Source organism: Hyposmocoma kahamanoa, unplaced genomic scaffold (assembly GCF_003589595.1).
Source record: "Hyposmocoma kahamanoa isolate Upper Pololo Valley unplaced genomic scaffold, ASM358959v1 170, whole genome shotgun sequence".
In the NCBI taxonomy this organism is placed as follows: Eukaryota; Metazoa; Arthropoda; class Insecta; order Lepidoptera; family Cosmopterigidae; genus Hyposmocoma; species Hyposmocoma kahamanoa.
Window position 1 is genome coordinate 622333 of NW_020653614.1, and position 12498 is coordinate 634830.

The 12498-nt window shown below is 37.8% G+C and overlaps 1 protein-coding gene and 1 long non-coding RNA gene across 2 annotated transcripts in view; one reads left to right on the forward strand and one right to left on the reverse strand.

The window, feature by feature from the left end:
* LOC113225713 (tau-tubulin kinase homolog Asator) overlaps positions 1-12498 on the forward strand; it is a 93453-nt gene that overhangs the window by 14598 nt on the left and 66357 nt on the right. The gene's annotated exons all lie outside the window — the stretch shown is intronic.
* Positions 1313-3184, reverse strand: LOC113225703. The gene is made up of 5 exons (XR_003310038.1): positions 2710-3184; positions 2438-2615; positions 2224-2351; positions 1851-1989; positions 1313-1675 (listed from the first exon to the last, which is right to left on the reverse strand). It is a non-coding gene; the product is annotated as an uncharacterized LOC113225703 (long non-coding RNA).

Consider the following 12498-nt stretch of genomic DNA (forward strand, 5'->3'; position numbering starts at 1 on the left):
AAAAGTCATCCGATAAATGGGATAAAGTAAGCTAGCCCACCTCTTTGATTTTACATTTATATATAATGAATGGGTTTTATCACTATCATGAACGGCGACATGCTGAGGGTACTGGTGATGGCCCAGACAGCCAACAAATTTTAACTGCTTTGGTACAGAGGGTGGTTACGATTTTAGGGGTGTCAGCAGGAGTAGGTCAAGCTAGTATCCAGGAGCAAATATTAATATATATAGAATACAATATAAATATAATAATGCACACACTCAACATAGCCCCGCACTAGGGAAACCCGGTGTCGCGAGTGCCAATGACGCACACATAGACAACAACAAATTACACCCAAACTCTTGAAAAAAAACAAATGTAGGCCATTCAAATATTTCTCTCGGCCCGGGAATCGAACCTTGGACCTATGCGTGTCAGGCCGGCATGGCAACCGTTTGGCCACACAGGCAGTTAAAATTTCATTTAGTCAATGTTACCACATAGTATAATAATAGTACCACATAGATATTATGTCCCGTCAACATATTCTGTCACCATGGCATTACCAGTTTATCATTCAGTCTTAGAACAAAAAAATTTTAAAAATAAATTTGTTCCTATTCAATTTTAAATCATCCCCTTTCATAACTTCTGCAATCATTACAACACCACATTATAATCTAGAACAAAATCTAAATTCTTTATCACAAACCCATTTAGCTAATATTAATACTTTTTCTTTTTCAGAGACCATCATCGTCAAATGAGGAAGTTCAACTACAACAAGCAAATTACTTCTTGACCAATGACATATAGTTGATGTAGTAAAATGTTATGCTTGTGCAGACCCACTTTTAACTTTGTATAATAATATCTGTAAGTAGGTAGGTGTAGAACTAAGTACATGGACCTACTGGGAATAAATAGGTGTATGAAGTGGGTAATACATTTATGAGAAACTTAATTATAATAGGTATTATCACCAAGTGAATACTTATTGTATTTTGTAAAACAAATTGCATATGGTTTACCATATTATTACTTAAGAAAAATAAATAGTATAATATTGTATATACAGGGTCAAGAGCACGTCAAGTTTAACACTAAGATTTAAATCCAACTCAATGCCGCTTTCGGTAAGAACGGTCCAAAGTACAAAGTCAAGCTTGATGTGCTTTTGACTGTACCTGAACACTTAAAATTAAAAGATTGAAGATGAATTTGTAAAATAAGAACAAAATAGTCTTGAAGTTAAGAAATAAATAATATTTATAATAAAAATAATATTTTATTTTTATATTTATAATTATTTTTCATTTTCTACATCACAATCTATTCACTAAAGAAATGGGCATGGCTCTGCCATGTTTTAGCTCATCTTGGCTACTACTGGTAGTCCCTTAACATCACGTTGCGCAGCCATATCACCTGGTGGGGGTAATTTGGCATTCAATGCAATGTTATGCAGTTCACCACATGGAATTACTATTTTACTGGTGACTTGGAGATGTTAATGAAGTGTTCAGTGCTTAAGTAAACATCTTCAATGTGTCTTCAGCAAGCCAAAACACCGTTCAATACAATTTGTGGCCTGGATAAGACGCCTGGTGTAATTCTCTTCTGGTGACCCTGATGCAGCATTTAAGATAGGCATCATTAGCCAGGCTCTTTGTAGGTATCCAGAATCACCTAAAACAATTAGGATTGTTTAAATTAACAATTAATCATAGGAGGCAGGCAATTGACAATTAGTTTGTAAAACTTAAAGCTGTTTTTGTTATAGGCCTAAATGTTTAGACTAACAACAAAACATATAGATTATGCAAAAAGTAGTTATGAATAAATGTTCAATTTTGTTCCTTACCTAATAGCCTGTTTGTTCACCATTTTGATGAAGGGCAAGCATGTATGGTTCCACTTGCCTGGATGACCATATAAGAGTCATGTGTGGCTCCACCATACTTAGCATCGACATTTAAAATTTTTAAGTTATGATCATAAATCTGTAAAATAGACAAAATTGTTGGTTGATACAGAGATAAATACGCTATATGCTATTCAAATTTTACGAATTAAACAAAGTAACTACATAATTAACTTCAGCATGTACCTTGTAAAATTTCAGATTTATATTAACCCTTCGACTAACTGTACAAAAATCACAGGACAAACAATTTCAATTTTAATACTAAAATTATCTTGTCAACCAATGAAATGTGTAATAGGCTAAAACTTACCATTTGTACATTTAATGGGTGGTATACTTTTATAAAAAAGATGCTCATCTACCATGGACTTCACAATGGTTACATGGGTGCAGTCAATGCACCCTATTACACCAGATAAATGAAATCTTATTTGGAACCTGTAAATTCATTAATAAAATTGATAAAAGTGAAATGGTGCAAATACGTTATCATTTGCGTGTTATTTTACTGAAATGTCACTTACCTCTGGGCTTAACTTGTTGCGTTTGTGGGAACACCCATTTACTTATTACATTCGGATGATTGAGGGCTTCCACAACTTGCCTAATGCAACGACTAGTTGTTCGCTGCAGCAAATGTTGCGAGACACACACGATCCACTGGTAAGAGCCTGTCGCCAAGGAAGTCAAGGCACAAAAAACCTACAAAAACAATATTTTTGTTATCATAACCTCTGGTGGTTGGTACCCATTAATATTACACTTCATATTACAGCAGTAGGCATAATTTCTTTACCTTAACTTCCAGTAGAAATGCTACGGTTCCTCTCAAACAGGTATGGGCCCGTAGGTGGAAACAAATGCTCGTTTATCCAATCTAAATGGTTCCCGAAACATAAAACCGGCATTTCGCCGATTTGCTCCAAGGACCGCCGAGAAACGTTTCTTTTTTGACGCCTGAGCTACACTTCTTCATTATGAGCAGCCCACAAGAGTCGAAGCGAATGCATTTCAAAGTTATTTATAAAAATTTGCACAAACACAACACAAAATTTCACCAGCTGATTATAAAATCGCCATTTTGTTTCGTTTTCTACAAGGTGTTGGCGATCGCTTCGTAATCGATCGATGGAATAGATAGCGAGCGTAAGCGATTGTCAAAATTGTCACTTTGGCTACGGTTTATATGGGAGTTGTCGAACGAGTTGGACGTTTCGTTTGATGGAATAGAAAGTGATTAACATTGGCTACCAATTTATCGTTCGTTACGTTACATCACGTGACATTTCGTACGCTTATGCCAATCCCATACATTGTCTTTCTATTCCATTGGCGATATCGCTAACAAAAAGACACGTTGGCTAGGCCCTAAGGGCATTTATTCGACACCAATTTCATCGCGCGGTCGCCTAGCGGAGTTCGTGTTGCTGCCGCACCGCGTCCGCGTGCATCTAACTGTCATGGCAAAATACGCTCTATTTTTTTAGCTTTTAGGTTTAAACTTAAATGAGCGTCCCAGTACGCGAGTCTGCCTTCAATTTAGTCTACGCGGCGAACGCGCGGTTGTATTATTCAGAGGAATTTAAATGTTGCTGCCTAGTAAATAGAATTCAGATTCGCTATTAATGTACATAAAGGCGTCGTAACTGGACGGTAAGGATTGTACTGATCAAAACACAGCAAGCGAAGCCAGCGAAGCTTAACCGATATGCGTGAAATTTGACAATATCATAAAAAGTAAAATTCTACAGGGTCCCGAGTCTACGAATTTTCTGGAAACCATTGGAAACACTGGTCGCGTAACGTACTCCTTTTTTAAAGTCGGTTAAAAAGAACGTCTGTTTTATCAATACATGATAACGATTTTCTAGATTTTATCTATTCAAGAGGTGGGGGGCCTCGGATTTGCGTGCACTGTTCAACCCCTCGATTATGTTAATAAGGGGTAGTTTTTAAAAATACATTTGATGACGACCTAGTTGGCTCACTGGCTAGCAAAGAGGAATGTTATTATTGATACTGCCTCCGTGGCCGAACGGTTACCATGCTGGACTGCCATGAAGAGGTTCTAGGTTCGATTCCCAGGCCGGGAGAAATGTGTGTGTGGCCTACATTTATTTCTCTCGTGTGTTTGGGTGTAATTGCGACACTGAGTTTCCCTAGTATGGGACTATGGTGAATGTGTGCGTTATTATGCAAAGACCGAACAAACGCTTGGAAAAATAATTCTGTCAGGCCGGACTCGAACCGGCGACTTTTCGCCAAACCGGGGCTATCGCTCTCCCTATTGATCGGTAATAACAGCATGGAGAATTTTCACAAAAAAGTAATATGGTAGAAAAAACATTATGATGTTCATTAAAAGAAATAATGAAATGGATTTTTTTTTATAATATCCAGAGACGGGGCAAACAAGTCGTGCGCCTGATGGTAAGCGACACGCCTGTCCATAACAGTTGCAGTGCTACTCAGAGCTTTAAATCGCAAAGATGTTAGGGGCATTGCCACTGCTCTCACCCTGAGACATAAGTTAACAAATCCCATGTACATGTAATTTCACCAGCACCCTTACCTTTAAAACCACAACGCAGTAATGCTGACATTACTGCTTGACGGCAGAAATAAGTAAGGTGGCAGTACTTCTTCTAAATGTTACATTTTTATATATTAATTCTGGCGTGGTTGTTCTAGGTAGTCCAACTGGATTATCATTACACTGCTGCTCATGGTTCAGTAATTTTCCCAGTTTAAAACCATGTTAATAGTCTGCCATATTTATTAATTAATTTCATGATAGTGTATAGTTTTAAAGAAAATTCAAACGGTGTAGTGTAAATATATATCTTAATAACCTACGATTAGATACAGGCGTCTAAGTGCGTTATCATACGAGGTTTAAATAACGAACACACACTTATAGCAACGCATTTGGGAAACCACGGAAGAAAAAAATATGGAAGTGCCATAAGCCGCGATTACTATGAAAACCGATGTCGCTAAAACGCATATATTCTTACTTTGAAGCACAACAAAATCTTGTATTGATTGATCGTAATTTCAAATTTAAAAATAATCTCAGTACAGAGTACTAATAAAACAGATCTCAAAATTACGTGGAATTACATATAATTACCAAGTTTTATTGAAATCGGTTACCGGAAAGTGACCGGAAAGTGAGAGCAAACCCGGATTCATCCCGTAGTTCGCCACTATACGGAACTTGACACAGGAGATAATAAAAATCGTTTCTCACTACTCAATGTATATTGAGAGAAAAAAACGCCTTGAATTGGAGAATAGCATAATCAACCATTAAAATAATTGCTCCTTATAATAAAATTTAGGCGCTATTTATAAAAATGTACGTGAACAGCCACCCTAAGAGGTGGATGATTTTCTTCAAAATTAAATGAGACCACTATGGAGGTACCCTTTTTCGAACAAAAATGAAAATCGGTTCACAATACCGGAGAAGTTGAAGTCGGTTAAGAAATAACGAATTCTGGATTGTTAATATAATTTAAACTTACCGTGTTGGCATATCGTTGAATTTTCAATACTGCCGTCCGCTAAGTGACAACATAATTTTTTAAGATATCATAAAAAAACTATAACCATGTTTAAGAATATTTAAATTGTGCAATATTTCGCTCGATATTTCAGCTATGCATCGTTAGGGTAAGTTCCGATAAGTTAAACACGTTAACTAATTTTAACTGTTTTTAAAAGATAATTTTGTTATCTATTTTTTGTTATTTAAAACGGTTATTTGACCGTTTGTCACTAGCCGCGTTTTAGTTAGTGGACGACAGAATACCATCAATACCAATTATTGCAAGTTACGACGTTTTAATATTATATTGAAATTTCAATCAATGTGCTGCCATCTAGCGGTTAATTGCTGAACGACGACGAATTGGAGTTACTAACTTAGTTCTCCAAAAAAAGAAGCGATCATATTGCAGTGGTCTAAGTTTTACTTTCGTTTCTTGTAAGAAAAAAAAAATATTTCGATAAACTGAAAATTGAAAATTTGTTATAATAAGACTTTTCGATGATATGAAATACCACCACGGCACAATAAGGTATTTTTCTATTATTTTAGAGAATTTTCATGAAAGAATGACACAAATGCTTGTGTCATTGTTTCGTGCAAATTCTCTACAAAGCGAAAATGGCGGACTAGGTTCAGACAGGTCTTTCGAGACCTAGTTGGCACGCGTCAGTCGCTAACTAACCACATCTATAGTAGACTTACTTATTGTTCTGTGAGGGAAACCCTGTGTCACGGGTGCCAAAAGTAGCGTATCGAAAAGTAGCGTCGGCAATCCGATAGCTGGTAGTTGCGTCGGCAATCCGATTGCTGCAGATACAGTGGACGCACTGCCACAAACGGAGCCGTTTGATGCGATCTGTCCGATACGTGCATCTTTAGACGCCTACCTTAAAACGATTTGAAAAATGTTACAGGAGAGCGATTTAAAGTATTTTTTTAAAGAAATATCTGGATTATAGAGTATTTGTTTTATTAATTACCTAGCCTAAGCGAGTTGACAGTCGCCGGGTACTTCCAAACTAACGTACAGGTAGAGGCTGCTGCATATCTCCTGGGTTTATCCCTATTGACATCCCACAAGAAAATAACTGAAAGATCCCAACTATATTCTTGTATATTGAAAACAACAGGGGCTGACATTTAAGAAAAGGTCATACGAAGGTACGTTCGCCCTTTGGTTTTTGACGTGGGCGAAGATTTTCTGTAACCTTTTAAAAAAAATCTCGTTTCTGAGATGTGTCTTGAAACCAATATTCGGTCTATGAAAACGGAAGCAAAGACGATTGTGTGATGTTGTGGATACGGATATTCCAAGGACACACACGAACCGTTTCGCTTCCACATTTGTATGGTGAACGGCTATGAAGTGGAATTCCATGCCTGTAGACTTATTCTATGAACGCTATAATAATAGGCCTTTTCAAAGCGAGAGCGAATAGGCATTATTTAGGTGTGCATGCTACATCATCGACCTTCAAGTGAGATGGAGGTCAAATGCGCTCTTTTTTATTTAAAAAAGAGATAGTCTCCTGGTGTACAGAGACGAAATATGTGTGAGAGTGGGAAAATTAACTACATGAAAAAATATTAAACACAAGCGCAGTTATTCTGTACAATTTAACCTTAACAGTGTTCACGGAGTATCAAGGTAACTTACTCCCATTTTTATTTAACTACCTCCACGTCCCGGGTTCGACACCGGGGCCGGGGGAAATATTTATAGTCTCTAAATCGATTCTCCCTTAGTTACAAATTAACTCGATAAGATATTTAAATGGACTTTTTTTCAACTTTCGACTTTTTTTTTCGATTAATAAATTCGATTTACTACATCCCTAGAAACTTCAGATCTCAAACGTCACCGAAACCATGCTATGTGAAATGATCTATAACCCCATGTATCTGTATGGTTTCACCAGCATACTTACCCTTCAAGATCGGATTCGATGTATTCACCAGTCCACATAAAAACTATGGCTCAAAACCTCTCTATAGAGAAGATCCATGCCCAGCAGTGCTAAAACCATAAATCTAACCCATGACCACCTGTGGGATATTACCTGGTACATATATCAATCTAGTCTTCATAAATAAAGCAATAAAGCTCACCCGAATAAAGGGATAGTCGGTATAAAGGCTAGGCATAAAGACTGACTCAGACTGTTGTAACTGCGTTTCATGTTCGACTGTCTAGCAGGTTCAGTCTAGGTCCAAATTTCGCGGAAAAACGCCGATGTATTGAATTGCCACTATCATTATACCACCTACACTACCGCCTGGTGTTAAGCGACCCGCCTGTTCATAACTGTTACTGTCCCGCTAGAGTTTTAAATCGCAAAGATCTGATCGACACTGCCATTGTCCCGTCACCTTGGGACATTTTAGTAGCAGCAGAGCTCCTAGTGTCAGAGTTCGTCCAGGGAAGTACTGCCACCTTACCTATTTCTGCCGCCAAGCACTAATGCGAGCAATGCTATGTTCCGATTTTTAAAGGTAAAGGTGTTGGTGAAATTACAGGCACATGGGACTCGTCAACTTATGTCTCAGGGTGACGAGTGAAGTGGCAATGTCCCTCAAATATTTGCGATTTAAATATTTACTACGTAACAGATACATCACTCCCATACAAAAACGAAAATACTAAAAAGAAATAATTGCCTACCAAATCTGATTAATGACACCAGGCGCTCACTACAAGGAAAAAGGTACCTAAGCACGCGCTCAAAGAGGTGAAAAGAACGTGTCCCGCCGTGTGCAGTCATGCGGAACCGAATGCTGGGGTTGTACAAGGATTGTAATGTAAATTAAAAACTAATCTGTATGGTACTAGCATGATAAGGCGCGACTTGAGCGAGAGCGACATAATGCGCGAGATACGCCTTTATCGAATTGATTGAGATGTTAATCGTTCGTTGTAGTCCAGCTACAGGCCACAAGATGGCAGCACGTTGAACAAAATTTCAATATAAAATCAAAACGTCGTAATTTGCAATAAAGTTATTGAAGTTTCAACTATATAGCGACTAAATTACATTAACAATCCAGACTTTGTTACAACTTTTAAAATTAGAAACTATGGCCAATCATTATCAAGATTTAATAGTGTTTATCATTTGTTTGTGTGCGTTTTGGCGACAGCGATTCCGGTAGTAATCGAGGCTTAAAGCACTTCCATTGTTTTTTTCTTCCGTGGGTAAAGCCGTTACTGGAGACTCTGTGATCAGTAGTGAAATGAGCCTCATATTGAAATAAATAACCACAGCAGGGTAAGAGCCAAGTAGAACCAATCTTTTTGCAATTGCGAAATTTGATTAATTTTTATTCTGGCGCACAACGTACATGTACGTGTTTTGTTCCTGTGTGGGTGTGTTTTTATTAGATAATCATAAAGTTGTGTATTAACTGTGTGCTAGATAGGTTACGGACACGCTAACAGAGTTACTGGTCGATTTTAACCATGTTTCGTAGTGCACCTCAGGTCTTTGCAATTTAAACTTCTGAGTGGCACTGCAACTGTTATGGACAGGCGTGTAGCTTACCATCAGGCGTACGACTTGTTAGTCACGTCACTTGATGTTGTAAAAAAAAATTCGTCGTCGCTAGTGACAGATTTTTGAATAACCTTCTCACCGCAGCCACACATTGATAAGCTGCAATTTATCACAACTACTCTAATTTCTAGTGATAACAAACAAATCGACTAGATGGCGCTTATTTCAAAGATTTTTATGGATAGTGCTGGCTATTGATTTATTTTGTGTAAGATTAGCGCCATCTACCCATATTAGGAAGCGTTAACTCTTAAATTCGTTTGTAACACAATACCATCTATTGACACGCATATTTGTCAAAGTTCTGAAAATAATTTTAGATCTTGATCAAAATTTGAATAATATTACAAGGAAAAAAGCTTGAGTTCTTATATTTTATATTAAACAGTGGTTACATACGTCGATTTTGTGAAACGCGCGATTGCATCACTACTTGCGGTTTACAGGCGATTGCATGCTGCTGCAAAAGCGCGACGAGATCGATACAAACGGACGATTGCAATATTGCATCGATACAAACGATCGCGTTTGCATCGCTGCTTAAAATCGCGCGCTTGTGTAATACCACCATCTTGATGACCCATCGTGTAGAGGACGTAGTGGCGTAGTGGCAGTCACGATGGCCTGTGATTGCTTTGTTGTCGGTTCTCCGGGCGCACATCAAAGGATAGTGGCGCGTAGACTGGCGCGCCCTCCAAATGATGGCCCATTATTCAGTTTTTTATTAAAAAAACAAACCTTGTTCTATTACGGTGGAACGTCAGCGTCCACCACTTTCTTTTGCGCCATTTTTTTTAATAACTTGGTTCTGGTGCGCACTTATAATATTTATACGTAGTAAATTAATAACTCCACGTCCATCTGCGCGCTAATGAATTCGCTAATTTATAGATGCTAAGCAGCTGATATTCGCCCAAGTCATAAAATCCCTGATAATCAAAGAAAGCAATTTTGCAGGCTGCAGGGAATTGGGGAATATGAATTCTCTTATGCCTCCAATTCCCCACACGTACAAATACTCAAACCTCCAAGTGAGTTGTTTTGAAACTCCATTGCCCACAAAATTCCCTATCAAGTTTGTAATTCCCCAGACATTTTATTAAGTAGCCTAAAATCGCCTTTTCCTATTTTAAAAAAGCCTAAATATCCCCGAGTCGCTGATCACTTTTTCAATCGCCACGCGACCACTCGCAGTAGCCTAAATGGCGAAAACAGCTTAATCTGGCACCACTGACAGCCATCGTGTTGATGACGCCACGACAATGGCGGCCACTACGTGCCATCGTGATGGCCCATCGTGTACAGGGGGCATTAAGGTAGACGATTAACGACTGCATCGCGTTTGCATCGCTACTAAAGGTCATCGTGTGTAACCGCTTAAAGAGGAATTACTTGATATCCACTGTCATGTACATAATATATATAAACTACTTCCAGAAGACGGGATTTTGACTGGACTGGACTTTTTCAGAGTTACGACCTGTAGTATGGAGATTAGCAGTGCTCTGGAATTATTGGTCCATGATGCAGACGAATTGAGAACCTCCTCCTTTTTTGGAGTCGGTTAAAAACACTTTTAAACATTGACATAAAATAACACTGCAGATTACTTGAGTGTAAACCCAATAACATCGTATCAGCACCCCGATTCAGAACTCTTCGGTATTTTAACCGAATCAGAGCTATTTAGAACATTCGCGTTAAAAGTTCGATTAGGAGTCGGATACGATATCGTTAATCAACAGCGTTTACGGAGTTAGTCGGTGAAATAGATGATAAGAATAATCTCAGTACAGAGTACTAAAAAAACCGACCTCAAAAGTACGTGGAATTACATATAATTACCAAGTTTTATTGAAATCGGTTACCGGAAAGTGCAAACCCAGATTCATCCCCTAGTTCGGCATTATACGGGACTTGACACAGGAGATAATAAAAATATTTTCTCACTATTCAAAGTATATTGAGAGAGAAAAACGCCTTGAATTGGAGAATAGCTAAATCAACTATTAAAATAATTGCTCCTTATAATAAAAATTAGGCACTATTTATAAAAATGAATCTTCATGCGTGGGCAGCCACCCTTAGAGGTGGATGATTTTCTTCAAAATTAAACGGACCACTATAATAAAGGTACCCTCTTTCCAACAAAAAAAGAATCATGAAAATCGGTTCACAAATACCGGAGTTATCGCGTAACATCCATACAAAAAAAACATGCAGTCGAATTGAGAACCTGCTCCTTTTTTTAAAGTCGGTTAAAAATGAAAGTCCTTTTATATACATTTTTAAGATTTTTAAAGGCCTGAAATATAGGAATGCATTAGTCTTACATTAAACTAAATTAATAAAATTGAACCAAATCCAGACTTTGTTTAAAAGAATAAGAGATTTTCATATTACATCGTCAGACGTCTGCGCCTCTTGTTTATCACACCTTCTATGGTGATAGTATAGATGTACACATCGGATGCTTAGGATCACCCGATAAGTTACCGAAGAAAACAATCGGACGTTCGGTAACCTTCATTCGATAACTGTGTTCTGTATAACGTTTGTAGCCTTTGCCGGTCGAAAAGTTCGAGTAATCGTACGAGGGTGGCGTCATTTCGGATAGGTTTTTCAAATACGGCAGTTTGACGTTCGTTTATTGTGTCGAAAATAGAATCGGTCGACAACAGAGTTATCCGTAAGGTTCTGTATCGACCTGCCGAAGTGTTTACTGTGTGTAAAGGCCCATTTAGATGGAGAGAGTTTATCGCACGCTTCGTGACGAAAAATCGTACGCGATTATCGTAAGCAATAATCGCCATAAGATATCGTATCATAATGTTTACATTGAGGCAAGAACTATACCGCCTTGATTATGTACGAGATTCGCAAGCAACTTAATGGCCTCCTCGACTGTTTACACAGAGAAATATGTAGTAAGGAGGTTTTTGCTTACGAGTTTTCGACTTGTCTAAACACGATCTCGTATGACATTTTTTCAAGTTCATACGATTATCGTACAAATTGGTTCGAACCGTTTTGAGTGCGAGAATTGCCTTCGAGTTCAGTGATTACTGCGGTATTGACTATGAATATATCAAAATGACGCAAAAATAATTGAAATTTGGAACTGCTGATAGTATTAAGTTCTTTGCACTGTATTATATTTTTTTAAATTTTATAACATTTTTTAACCATTTTTTTCGTTTTCGTTTCCTTAATTTTTGTCTTAGAAAAACAGTGATAATCAAAACACCCTCGCGCACTGTACTCATGGTAGAAACGGCTGGTACAAAAACTTGAAATACGATTTTTATTTCAAGTTCTGTTTCACGGAGACGTTCAATATTGAAAGGCGATAATCGCGAATGTTTAGACGAGGAAAGTTTTTTATATTCTTTCGATAATCGTATCTTCGAGACGAGAAACTCTCTCCGTCTAAATGGGCCTTAATAATAGGTATATGTAAAAGAAATAATATTATACG